We start from the raw sequence: 14,101 nt of genomic DNA, 5'->3' as shown, positions 1-14,101 counted from the left end.
CGGGAGTTGGCGGTGCGCAGAGCGGCTGAGCCCGTGAGGTACAAACCGAAGCGCGTTTATTGCTCACTGACAATGTTTTTTAAAAAAGTACAAAGAGATGTAGGTTTGAGTTGGGGGTTTGGGCAGAAAAGGTCGGGTGGGGGGTCGGGTCGGGTGGTGGATGACTTTGGCGTTTAGGCGGGAAAGGCTCCGGAAGCCGTGCGTCCGTTCAGCCAACTTTCTGATTGGTTGGACGGTGAGTGGCTCCACGGGGTTTCCCGCGCGAGCGGGGGCGGGGGGGAGGGTATATGAAGGTGCCGCAGACCCACCGGCAGCTCGCGCCGACCTGAGAGAGCGAGAGAGAGAGTGAGTGAGGGGCTCAATTACACACCGAGTGAGAGGAAAATACTTACTCTGAGGGGGGAGCAGGTCGGGGAGAGTGGCTCACACACACACACACAGAGAGACCCAGAGTAACTCACTGATTGACTGAGGGGACAGAGAGAGAGTGAGAGGAGTAACTGAGGGAGTGAGAGGAGAATGAGCAACTCTGAGAGAAAAAGTCACCGAGAGTGAGTGAGTGAGGGGGGAGGGGGTTAAGGTGGGGTGACACAGGTATTGATTGATTGGCAGCTTGTGTTTGAGGAGAAGCTCGACACTCGGTGTGAGAGAGAGTGCGTGTGTGAGGAGAAAATGATTGGGCACCTGAGGGAGAATCATCCTAAAACTTGATAGAGCGCCTTTCTTGTCAGGAGGATGTTTCAAATTGCTTGACATGTTTTACCGTCAAGTGTAGTGACCAATTTATAGGCACACGTGTTTAAACAGATTTGTAGACTTGCTGCTCAGAATATGTCTTACTGAGGTAAACTGAGCTCAGACAATGCAAACACACTGAGAGACATCGCACAGTGAGACATATGGACAAATTGAGACGATTGCTTTGACTCATTTGCCCAGTCATACGAGTTCTCTTTTTCTCTTTCTGAACGCACACATGTTGAGATAAATGTTTGTAAATACCCTAAGAGATGGAGTGTGCTCTGAGAAATGGAGAAGTGAAGGATTGTAAATAGAGACTGAGTTAGGGTCCCACACTGGAATAGATTCACTTCATATGAATGAAAGTACATTTTTCTTGCTTGTATATTGTCAAAATTGCTCTAAGCATGTGATGAACCTTGTTGTAGGTGTGGCAGACATTTTGCCTTTGGCAGCGTCTGACAAACAGCCCAGAGGTGACAGTGGACAGCCGGTCAGGGAACACTTGGTGATGGGAAGAAAGAAGACATCTAAGATAGTATTAAATGGCAGGTGCTAGTGGAAACAAAACAATACAAATTTATTTATATTATGTCTTTCAGGTCAGGCAGACATCCCTTGACGCTTGAAGCTAGTTCTGTCCATTTTTACTTTCCACATCGTCTACTTGTCGAAAAGAAACAGACATCTAAAGGTAGGAGTGGTAGTACTAGTGGAAACCTTACGGTGTCAACGGAAGCTAGTTCTGTCCATTTTTACTTTCCACATCATCTGCCTGATGAAAAGAAATGGACATCTAAAGGTAGGACTGGTAGGTACTAGCGGAAACCTTACGGTGACAACTTAAGCTAGTACCATTTTTATCCTCTCCTTCGCTGATCTGGACCAACACTATGTGGAAAAAATGCAGGTTGCTCAGCAGTTGAACACGTATGAGGCAATGATCTGGTCTTGTCATGGGTGGGATTGCAGCTAAGAGGGAAGCTAGGTTGAGCTCAGATTCATGATGCAGCGCTCAGTCAAAGAGGAAGATATTCAGACAGTCTGAAAGAGATGAAGGAGGGACGAGTTGCAATGACTCGGGATGGCATTCTCAAGACTAGGGGCAACCAAATTTATTTTTATATATTGTGCCTTACTTTGGGAGAATGTCACAGGGGCTTGAACTGCCCTTGCTTGAGAGGATGTCATACCGGATTGAGGTGTCCTTGCTTGGCACCCGAGCTGAGAGCAAGGAGGAGCAAGATGTCTAAAGGCAGAGTAACCAAAGAAGTTATTGAGACAAACCTTGAAAGAGGTGAGTGAGTGACGAATTGGAAGGAGTTCAAGAGAATCGTCCAATTTTGTAAAAGTTGGATACAATACAAATTTATTTATATTATGTCTTTCAGGTCAGGCAGACATCCCTTGACGCTTGAAGCTAGTTCTGTCCATTTTTACTTTCCACATCGTCTACTTGTCGAAAAGAAACAGACATCTAAAGGTAGGACTGGTAGTACTAGTGGAAACCTTACGGTGTCAACGTAAGCTAGTTCTGTCCATTTTTACTTTCCACATCATCTGCCTGATGAAAAGAAATGGACATCTAAAGGTAGGACTGGTAGGTACTAGCGGAAACCTTACGGTGACAACCTAAGCTAGTACCATTTTTATCCTCTCCTGCGCTGTTCCACACCCAGATCTGGACCAACACTATGGAGAAAATGCAGGTTGCTCAGCAATTGAACACATATGAGGCAATGATCTGGTCTTGTCATGGGTGGGATTGCAGCTAAGAGGGAAGCTCGGCTGAGCTCAGATTCATGATGCAGCGCTCAGTCAAAGAGGAAGGTATTCAGTCAGTCTGAAAGAGATGAAGGAGGGACGAGTTGCAATGACTCGGGATGGCGTTCTCAAGACTGGGGGCAACCAAATTTATTTTTATATATTGTGCCTTACTTTGGGAGAATGTCACAGGGGCTCGAGCTGCCCTTGCTTGGGAGGATGTCATACCGGATTGAGGTGTCCTTGCTTGGCACCCGAGCTGAGAGCAGGGAGGAGCAAGATGTCTAAAGGCAGAGTGACCAAAGAAGTTATTGAGACAAACCTTGAAAGAGGTGAGTGAGTGACGAATTGGAAGGACTCTGGGAAGGAGTTCTAGAGAATGGGCCAATCTTGTAAAGGTTGGATACAATACAAATTTATTTGCATTATGTCTTCCAGGTCAGGAGGACATCCCTTGACGCTTGAGGATATCCCTGAACGGGGCTGGGAGCCTGAACTGTGTTGGTTGGGGTGGGTGGTGAGGAGGGGAAAGAGCTGAAGGATGGGGCAAGATAGTGAGACTCTGGGATGGAGTTACAGAGAGTGGGGGTGGTCTCGTAGATGACATTTATATCATGTCTCAAGTGGGGAGGACGTCTTAAGAGCTTGAAGTGCCCTTGCTAAGCATTTGAGGGGGGGTTGAATGGGGGGGCTGAGGATTCATTTATATATTGTGCCTTTTATGTTGGGAGGACATCTTAGGGGCTTGAGGTGCCCTTATTGGCAGCCGAGAAGAGGGTGAGGAGGGTAAAAATGACTGAGGGCATGGTTGGAGATGACTTGAATGAAGTGAGGGAGGGGAAGTAAATTGGATGGACTCCGGGATGGAGTTTCATTGAGTGGGAGTGAACATTGAAGACATATTATAGAATACAAATGTACATTTATGTAGTGCTTTTCATGTCAGGAGGATGTCCCAAGGTGCTTGAGGTTTCGTTGCTTGGCACCCAAGTTGAAGGCAGGAAGGTGTATTATGACTGAAGGCACAGTCAATGGAAGGGATTGAGACAGATCTTGAAAGTGGTGATGGATGGGTGAGTAGGAAGGACTCCGGGATGGAGTTCTTGAGAATGGGGGCAATGTTGTAGAAGTGGGGTATAATAATATGCAAACTTATTTTGATATTGTGCCTTTTACGTTGGGAGGACGTCTTATGGGATTGAGGTGTCCTTGTTTGGCACCTGAGCTGGGGCAGGAAGGGGAAATATGACTGAAGGCACAGTCGATGGAAGGGATTGAGATAGATCTTAAAAGCTTATTTTATATTGTGCCTTTTACGTGGGGAGGACGTCTTGAGGTGTCCTTGTTTGGCACCTAAGCGGAGGCGAACGACTGAAGGCATGGTTGGAGAGGACCTTGAATGCAGTGAGGGCGGGGAGGTAAATTGGAGGGATTCCGGGATGGAGTTCCGGAGACTGGGCTTGATCATTGTAGCCACACTGTAGACCACAAATTTAGATTTACCCAGCACTTTTCACGTCGGGAGGACATCTCAAGGTGCTTGAGGTGTCCTTGTTTGGCACCTGAGCTGGGGCAGGAAAGGGAAAGATGAACGGTCAAAGAGGAAGGTCTTGAGGCAGATCTTGAAAGAGGTGAGGGAGGGGTGAGTTCCAGATAATATAACAATATAACACACCTTACAGTAGATATAGTACCTTATGTTGTTGAGATTTCTCAAAGCACTTAAGAATAAAAATAATCAAGTATTTAATAAAATACAAGCGGGTTCCTACATACTGCAATGTAAACAGAGGCATGTGGAGTTAAGAACTTGCCCAAGATTTCATACCCCGGGTTTCGTACCGAGGTCCTCTCCCTTGCGAGGCAAGTGTTCTAACCAAAATGCTGCAGGGCATGTGATGCTTATCCCTCTTCCCCACCCCCTCCCCAATTCTCCCCTGGGTCATCAATCTAGACTGAGCTCGAGTGCTGACAGGGAGATCGAATCCTGAACCTTATTTCAAGGGGTGAGAATGCTGATAAACAGAGGCAGGTTTTACTGGAAACTAGGCAGCTTGATAACCTAAATAAATATTACTCCAGATAAACGCATAGGCGATAAACGTTCAGATCTAGATAAATAGATAGGTGATAAACTTTCAACTCAAGATAAACAGATAGCTGATAAATGACAAAACAAGGAAATCAGACAGGCAATAAACCTTAAACTAGATAAACGGATGGATGATGAATATTAAACTCAAAATAAACAGATAGCTAATAAAAAAAAATTAGAGGGTTCAGGTTTCAATCTCCAAATTAGCACTTGAGCTCAGTCTAGGTTGCCAATTAGAGAAAACGGGAGGGCAAGGGCGGAAAACCACATGGGGTCTTGCAGCGTAACGGTTAGAGCAGTTCCCCCAGGAGTGAGAGGGCCTGTGTTTCAAACCTCAGGCAAGTTTCCTTATTCCTCATGCATGTGTTTACCTGGCACTCAGTAGGACCTCATCAGTCAATTTGTGCATCGCTTTCTAGGGATAATAATTCCTATATTTTAAAAAATATATCAAATGCAAGGATTATTATAAATGACAATTATATTGTGCCTTTTAAGTCGGGAGGACGTCTTATGGACTGGAGATGTCCTTGTTTGGCACCTGAGAGGAGGGGAATGGTGACCGAAGGCATGGTTGGAGAGGATCTTGAATGAAGTGAGGGAGGGTGGGGAGGTAATTTGGAGGGACTCCGGGATGGAGTTTCAGAGAATGTGGGTGATCATTGTAGCAATAGTAGACAATACAAATTTACATTTATGTAGCACTTTTCACGTCGGGAGGACGTCCCAAGTTGCTTGAGGTGTCCTTGCTTGGCACACAAGTTGAGGGCAGGAAGGGGAAATATGACTGAAGGCACCGTCAATGGAAGGGATTGAGACAGATCCTGAAAGTGGTGATGGATGGGTGAGTAGGAAGGACTCCGGGATGGAGTTCTCGAGAATGGGGGCAAACTTGAAGAAGTGGGGTACAATAAGATACAAACTTATATTTATATTGTGCCTTTTACGTCGGGAGGACGTCTTCTGGGCTTGAGGTGTCCTTGTTTGGCACACAAGTTGAGGGCAGGAAGGGGAAATATGACTGAAGGCACAGTCAATGGAAGGGATTGAGACAGATCTTGAAAGTGGTGATGGATGGGTGAGTGGGAAGGACTCTGGGATGGAGTTCTAGAGAATGGGGGCAATCTTGAAGAGGTGGGGTGCAAACTTATTATTATATTGTCCCTTTTACGTCGGGAGGACGTCTTATGGGCTTGAGGTGTCCTTGTTTGGCACCTGAGGAGGGGAACGGCATGGTTGGAGAGGGTCTTGACTGAAGTGAGGGAGGGTGGGGAGGTAATTTGGAGGGGCTCCGGGATGGAGTTTCAGAGAATGTGGGTGATCATTGTAGCAATAGTAGACAATAGAAATTTACATTTATGTAGCACTTTTCACGTCGGGAGGACGTCCCAAAGTGCTTGAGGTGTCCTTGCTTGGCACACAAGTTGAGGGCAGGAAGGGGAAATATGACTGAAGGCACAGTCAATGGAAGGGATTGAGACAGATCTTGAAAGTGGTGATGGATGGGTGAGTAGGAAGGACTCCGGGATGGAGTTCTCGAGAATGGGGGCAAAGTTGAAGAAGTGGGGTACAATAATATACAAACTAATATTTATATTGTGCCTTGTACGTCGGGAGGACGTCCCAAGGTGCTTGAGGTGTCCTTGCTTGGCACCCAAGTTGAAGGCAGGAAGGGGTATTATGACTGAAGGCACAGTCAATGGAATGGATTGAGACAGATCTTGAAAGTGGTGATGGATGGGTGAGTAGGAAGGACTCCGGGATGGAGTTCTAGAGAATGGGGGCAATCTTGAAGAGGTGGGGTACAAACTTATTTTTACATTGTGCCTTTTACGTCGGGAGGACGTCTTATGGGCTTGAGGTGTCCTTGTTTGGCACCTGAGGAGGGGAACGGCATGGTTGGAGAGGATCTTGACTGAAGTGAGGGAGGGTGGGGAGGTAATTTGGAGGGGCTCCGGGATGGAGTTTCAGAGAATGTGGGTGATCATTGCAGCAATAGTAGACAATAGAAATTTACATTTATGTAGCACTTTTCACGTCGGGAGGACGTCCAAAGTGCTTGAGGTGTCCTTGCTTGGCACACAAGTTGAGGGCAGGAAGGGGAAATATGACTGAAGGCACAGTCAATGGAATGGATTGAGACAGATCTTGAAAGTGGTGATGGATGGGTGAGTAGGAAGGACTCCGGGATGGAGTTCTCGAGAATGGGGGCAAACTTGAAGAAGTGGGGTACAATAATATGCAAACTAATATTTATATTGTGCCTTGTACGTCGGGAGGACGTCCCAAGGTGCTTGAGGTGTCCTTGCTTGGCACCCAAGTTGAAGGCAGGAAGGGGTATTATGACTGAAGGCACAGTCAATGGAAGGGATTGAGACAGATCTTGAAAGTGGTGATGGATGGGTGAGTAGGAAGGACTCCGGGATGGAGTTCTTGAGAATGGGGGCAATCTTGTAGAGGTGGGGTACAATAATATACAAACTTATATTTATATTGTGCCTTTTACGTCGGGAGGACGTCTTATGGGCTTGAGGTGTCCTTGTTTGGCACCCAAGTTGAAGGCAGGAAGGGGAAATATGACTGAAGGCACAGTCATTGGAAGGGATTGAGACAGATCTTGAAAGTGGTGATGGATGGGTGAGTGGGAAGGACTCTGGATGGAGTTCCAGAGAATGGGGGCAATCTTGAAGAGGTGGGGTGCAAACTTATTATTATATTGTCCCTTTACGTCGGGAGGACGTCTTATGGGCTTGAGGTGTCCTTGTTAGACCACAAGTTGAGGCAGGAAGGGGAAATATGACTGAAGGCACAGTCAATGGAAGGGATTGAGACAGATCTTGAAAGTGGTGATGGATGGGTGAGTAGGAAGACTCTGGGATGGAGTTCTCGAGAATGGGTGCAGTTTTGTAGAGGTGGGGTACAATAATATACACAAACTTATATTTATATTGTCCCTTTTACGTCGGGAGGACGTCTTATGGGCTTGAGGTGTCCTTGTTTGGCACCTGAGGAGGGGAACGGCATGGTTGGAGAGGATCTTGACTGAAGTGAGGGAGGGTGGGGAGGTAATTTGGAGGGGCTCCGGGATGGAGTTTCAGAGAATGTGGGTGATCATTGTAGCAATAGTAGACAATACAAATTTACATTTATGTAGCACTTTTCACGTCGGGAGGACGTCGCAAGGTGCTTGAGGTGTCCTTGCTTGGCACACAAGTTGAGGGCAGGAAGGGGAAATATGACTGAAGGCACAGTCAATGGAAGGGATTGAGACAGATCTTGAAATTGGTGATGGATGGGTGAGTGGGAAGGACTCTGGGATGGAGTTCTAGAGAATGGGGGCAATCTTGAAGAGGTGGGGTGCAAACTTATTATTATATTGTCCCTTTTACGTCGGGAGGACGTCTTATGGGCTTGAGGTGTCCTTGTTTGGCACACAAGTTGAGGGCAGGAAGGGGAAATATGACTGAAGGCACAGTCAATGGAAGGGATTGAGACAGATCTTGAAAGTGGTGATGGATGGGTGAGTAGGAAGGACTCCGGGATGGAGTTCTCGAGAATGGGGGCAAAGTTGAAGAAGTGGGGTACAATAATATACAAACTGATATTTATATTGTGCCTTGTACGTCGGGAGGACGTCCAAGGTGCTTGAGGTGTCCTTGCTTGGCACCCAAGTTGAAGGCAGGAAGGGGTATTATGACTGAAGGCACAGTCAATGGAATGGATTGAGACAGATCTTGAAAGTGGTGATGGATGGGTGAGTGGGAAGGACTCTGGGATGGAGTTCTAGAGAATGGGGGCAATCTTGAAGAGGTGGGGTACAAACTTATTTTTACATTGTGCCTTTTACGTCGGGAGGACGTCTTATGGGCTTGAGGTGTCCTTGTTTGGCACCTGAGGAGGGGAACGGCATGGTTGGAGAGGATCTTGACTGAAGTGAGGGAGGGTGGGGAGGTAATTTGGAGGGACTCCGGGATGGAGTTTCAGAGAATGTGGGTGATCATTGTAGCAATAGTAGACAATAGAAATTTACATTTATGTAGCACTTTTCACGTCGGGAGGACGTCCCAAAGTGCTTGAGGTGTCCTTGCTTGGCACACAAGTTGAGGGCAGGAAGGGGAAATATGACTGAAGGCACAGTCAATGGAATGGATTGAGACAGATCTTGAAAGTGGTGATGGATGGGTGAGTAGGAAGGACTCCGGGATGGAGTTCTCGAGAATGGGGGCAAACGTGAAGAAGTGGGGTACAATAATATGCAAACTAATATTTATATTGTGCCTTGTACGTTGGGAGGGCGTCCCAAGGTGCTTGAGGTGTCCTTGCTTGGCACCCAAGTTGAAGGCAGGAAGGGGTATTATGACTGAAGGCACAGTCAATGGAAGGGATTGAGACAGATCTTGAAAGTGGTGATGGATGGGTGAGTAGGAAGGACTCCGGGATGGAGTTCTTGAGAATGGGGGCAATCTTGTAGAGGTGGGGTACTATAATATACAAACTTATATTTATATTGTGCCTTTTACGTCGGGAGGACGTCTTATGGGCTGAAGGTGTCCTTGTTTGGCACACAAGTTGAGGGCAGGAAGGGGAAATATGACTGAAGGCACAGTCAATGGAAGGGATTGAGACAGATCTTGAAATTGGTGATGGATGGGTGAGTAGGAAGGACTCCGGGATGGAGTTCTCGAGAATGGGTGCAGTTTTGTAGAGGTGGGGTACAATAATATACACAAACTTATATTTATATTGTCCCTTTTACGTCGGGAGGACGTCTTATGGGCTTCAGGTGTCCTTGTTTGGCACCTGAGGAGGGGAACGGCATGGTTGGAGAGGATCTTGACTGAAGTGAGGGAGGGTGGGGAGGTAATTTGGAGGGGCTCCGGGATGGAGTTTCAGAGAATGTGGGTGATCATTGTAGCAATAGTAGACAATACAAATTTACATTTATGTAGCACTTTTCACGTCGGGAGGACGTCGCAAGGTGCTTGAGGTGTCCTTGCTTGGCACACAAGTTGAGGGCAGGAAGGGGAAATATGACTGAAGGCACAGTTAATGGAAGGGATTGAGACAGATCTTGAAATTGGTGATGGATGGGTGAGTAGGAAGGACTCTGGGATGGAGTTCTCGAGAATGGGTGCAGTCTTGTAGAGGTGGGGTACTATACTATACAAACTTATATTTATATTGTGCCTTTTACGTCGGGAGGACGTCTTATGGGCTGAAGGTGTCCTTGTTTGGCACACAAGTTGAGGGCAGGAAGGGGAAATATGACTGAAGGCACAGTCAATGGAAGGGATTGAGACAGATCTTGAAAGTGGTGATGGATGGGTGAGTAGGAAGACTCTGGGATGGAGTTCTCGAGAATGGGTGCAGTTTTGTAGAGGTGGGGTACAATAATATACACAAACTTATATTTATATTGTCCCTTTTACGTCGGGAGGACGTCTTATGGGCTTGAGGTGTCCTTGTTTGGCACACAAGTTGAGGGTAGGAAGGGGAAATATGACTGAAGGCACAGTCAATGGAAGGGATTGAGACAGATCTTGAAAGTGGTGATGGATGGGTGAGTGGGAAGGACTCTGGGATGGAGTTCTAGAGAATGGGGGCAATCTTGAAGAGGTGGGGTACAAACTTATTTTTATATTGTGCCTTTTACGTCGGGAGGACGTCTTATGGGCTTGAGGTGTCCTTGTTTGGCACCTGAGGAGGGGAACGGCATGGTTGGAGAGGATCTTGACTGAAGTGAGGGAGGGTGGGGAGGGAATTTGGAGGGGCTCCGGGATGGAGTTTCAGAGAATGTGGGTGATCATTGTCGCAATAGTAGACAATACAAATTTACATTTATGTAGCACTTTTCACGTCGGGAGGACGTCGCAAGGTGCTTGAGGTGTCCTTGCTTGGCACACAAGTTGAGGGCAGGAAGGGGAAATATGACTGAAGGCACAGTCAATGGAAGGGATTGAGACAGATCTTGAAAGTGGTGATGGATGGGTGAGTAGGAAGGACTCCGGGATGGAGTTCTCGAGAATGGGGGCAAACTTGAAGAAGTGGGGTACAATAATATGCAAACTAATATTTATATTGTGCCTTGTACGTCGGGAGGACGTCCCAAGGTGCTTAAGGTGTCCTTGCTTGGCACCGAAGTTGAAGGCAGGAAGGGGTATTATGACTGAAGGCACAGTCAATGGAAGGGATTGAGACAGATCTTGAAAGTGGTGATGGATGGGTGAGTAGGAAGGACTCCGGGATGGAGTTCTTGAGAATGGGGGCAATCTTGTAGAGGTGGGGTACAATAATATACAAACTTATATTTATATTGTGCCTTTTACGTCGGGAGGACGTCTCATGGGCTTGAGGTGTCCTTGTTAGACACACAAGTTGAGGGCAGGAAGGGGAAATATGACTGAAGGCACAGTCAATGGAAGGGATTGAGACAGATCTTGAAAGTGGTGATGGATGGGTGAGTAGGAAGACTCTGGGATGGAGTTCTCGAGAATGGGTGCAGTTTGTAGAGGTGGTGTACAATAATATACACAAACTTATATTTATATTGTCCTTTTACGTCGGGAGGACGTCTTATGGGCTTGAGGTGTCCTTGTTTGGCACCTGAGGAGGGGAACGGCATGGTTGGAGAGGATCTTGACTGAAGTGAGGGAGGGTGGGGAGGTAATTTGGAGGGGCTCCGGGATGGAGTTTCAGAGAATGTGGGTGATCATTGTAGCAATAGTAGACAATACAAATTTACATTTATGTAGCACTTTTCACGTCGGGAGGACGTCGCAACGTGCTTGAGGTGTCCTTGCTTGGCACACAAGTTGAGGGCAGGAAGGGGAAATATGACTGAAGGCACAGTCCATGGAAGGGATTGAGACAGATCTTGAAAGTGGTGATGGATGGGTGAGTAGGAAGGACTCCGGGATGGAGTTCTTGAGAATGGGGGCAATCTTGTAGAGGTGGGGTACTATAATATACAAACTTATATTTATATTGTGCCTTTTACGTCGGGAGGACGTCTTATGGGCTGAAGGTGTCCTTGTTTGGCACACAAGTTGAGGGCAGGAAGGGGAAATATGACTGAAGGCACAGTCATTGGAAGGGATTGAGACAGATCTTGAAAGTGGTGATGGATGGGTGAGTAGGAAGACTCTGGGATGGAGTTCTCGAGAATGGGTGCAGTTTTGTAGAGGTGGTGTACAATAATATACACAAACTTATATTTATATTGTCCCTTTTACGTCGGGAGGACGTCTTATGGGCTTGAGGTGTCCTTGTTTGGCACCTGAGGAGGGGAACGGCATGGTTGGAGAGGATCTTGACTGAAGTGAGGGAGGGTGGGGAGGTAATTTGGAGGGGCTCCGGGATGGAGTTTCAGAGAATGTGGGTGATCATTGTAGCAATAGTAGACAATACAAATTTACATTTATGTAGCACTTTTCACGTCGGGAGGACGTCGCAAGGTGCTTGAGGTGTCCTTGCTTGGCACACAAGTTGAGGGCAGGAAGGGGAAATATGACTGAAGGCACAGTCAATGGAAGGGATTGAGACAGATCTTGAAAGTGGTGATGGATGGGTGAGTAGGAAGGACTCCGGGATGGAGTTCTAGAGAATGGGGGCAATCTTGAAGAGGTGGGGTACAAACTTATTTTTATATTGTCCCTTTTACGTCGGGAGGACGTCTTATGGGCTTGAGGTGTCCTTGTTTGGCACCTGAGGAGGGGAACGGCATGGTTGGAGAGGATCTTGACTGAAGTGAGGGAGCGTGGGGAGGTAATTTGGAGGGGCTCCGGGATGGAGTTTCAGAGAATGTGGGTGATCATTGTAGCAATAGTAGACAATACAAATTTACATTTATGTAGCACTTTTCACGTCGGGAGGACGTCGCAACGTGCTTGAGGTGTCCTTGCTTGGCACACAAGTTGAGGGCAGGAAGGGGAAATATGACTGAAGGCACAGTCCATGGAAGGGATTGAGACAGATCTTGAAATTGGTGATGGATGGGTGAGTAGGAAGGACTCTGGGATGGAGTTCTCGAGAATGGGTGCAGTCTTGTAGAGGTGGGGTACATAATATACAAACTTATATTTATATTGTGCCTTTTACGTCGGGAGGACGTCTTATGGGCTGAAGGTGTCCTTGTTTGGCACACAAGTTGAGGGCAGGAAGGGGAAATATGACTGAAGGCACAGTCAATGGAAGGGATTGAGACAGATCTTGAAATTGGTGATGGATGGGTGAGTAGGAAGGACTCCGGGATGGAGTTCTCGAGAATGGGGGCAAACTTGAAGAGTGGGGTACAATAATATACAAACTATATTTATATTGTGCCTTGTACGTCGGGAGGACGTCCAAGGTGCTTGAGGTGTCCTTGCTTGGCACCCAAGTTGACGCAGGAAGGGTATATGACTGAAGGCACAGTCAATGGAAGGGATTGAGACAGATCTTGAAAGTGGTGATGGATGGGTGAGTAGGAAGGACTCCGGGATGGAGTTCTAGAGAATGGGGGCAATCTTGAAGAGGTGGGGTACAAACTTATTTTTATATTGTCCTTTTACGTCGGGAGGACGTCTTATGGGCTTGAGGTGTCCTTGTTTGGCACCTGAGGAGGGGAACGGCATGGTTGGAGAGGATCTTGACTGAAGTGAGGGAGGGTGGGGAGGTAATTTGGAGGGGCTCCGGGATGGAGTTTCAGAGAATGTGGGTGATCATTGTAGCAATAGTAGACAATACAAATTTACATTTATGTAGCACTTTTCACGTCGGGAGGACGTCGCAAGGTGCTTGAGGTGTCCTTGCTTGGCACACAAGTTGAGGGCAGGAAGGGGAAATATGACTGAAGGCACAGTCAATGGAAGGGATTGAGACAGATCTTGAAATTGGTGATGGATGGGTGAGTAGGAAGGACTCTGGGATGGAGTTCTCGAGAATGGGTGCAGTCTTGTAGAGGTGGGGTACAATAATATACAAACTTATATTTATATTGTGCCTTTTACGTCGGGAGGACGTCTTATGGGCTGAAGGTGTCCTTGTTTGGCACACAAGTTGAGGGCAGGAAGGGGAAATATGACTGAAGCCACAGTCAATGGAATGGATTGAGACAGATCTTGAAAGTGGTGATGGATGGGTGAGTGGGAAGGACTCTGGGATGGAGTTCCAGAGAATGGGGGCAATCTTGAAGAGGTGGGGTACAAACTTATTTTTATTTTGTGCCTTTTACGTCGGGAGGACGTCTTATGGGCTTGAGATGTCCTTGTTTGGCACCTGAGGAGGGGAACGGCATGGTTGGAGAGGATCTTGACTGAAGTGAGGGAGGGTGGGGAGGTAATTTGGAGGGGCTCCGGGATGGAGTTTCAGAGAATGTGGGTGATCATTGGAGCAATAGTAGACAATACAAATTTACATTTATGTAGCACTTTTCACGTCGGGAGGACGTCGCAACGTGCTTGAGGTGTCCTTGCTTGGCACACAAGTTGAGGGCAGGAAGGGGAAATATGCCTGAAGGCACAG

This window comes from Callorhinchus milii, unplaced genomic scaffold (genome assembly GCF_018977255.1).
Source record: "Callorhinchus milii isolate IMCB2004 unplaced genomic scaffold, IMCB_Cmil_1.0 Scaffold14, whole genome shotgun sequence".
Taxonomy (NCBI): domain Eukaryota; kingdom Metazoa; phylum Chordata; class Chondrichthyes; order Chimaeriformes; family Callorhinchidae; genus Callorhinchus; species Callorhinchus milii.
The sequence above is the reverse complement of the archived record's forward strand: the minus strand, read 5'-3'. Positions refer to the sequence as shown.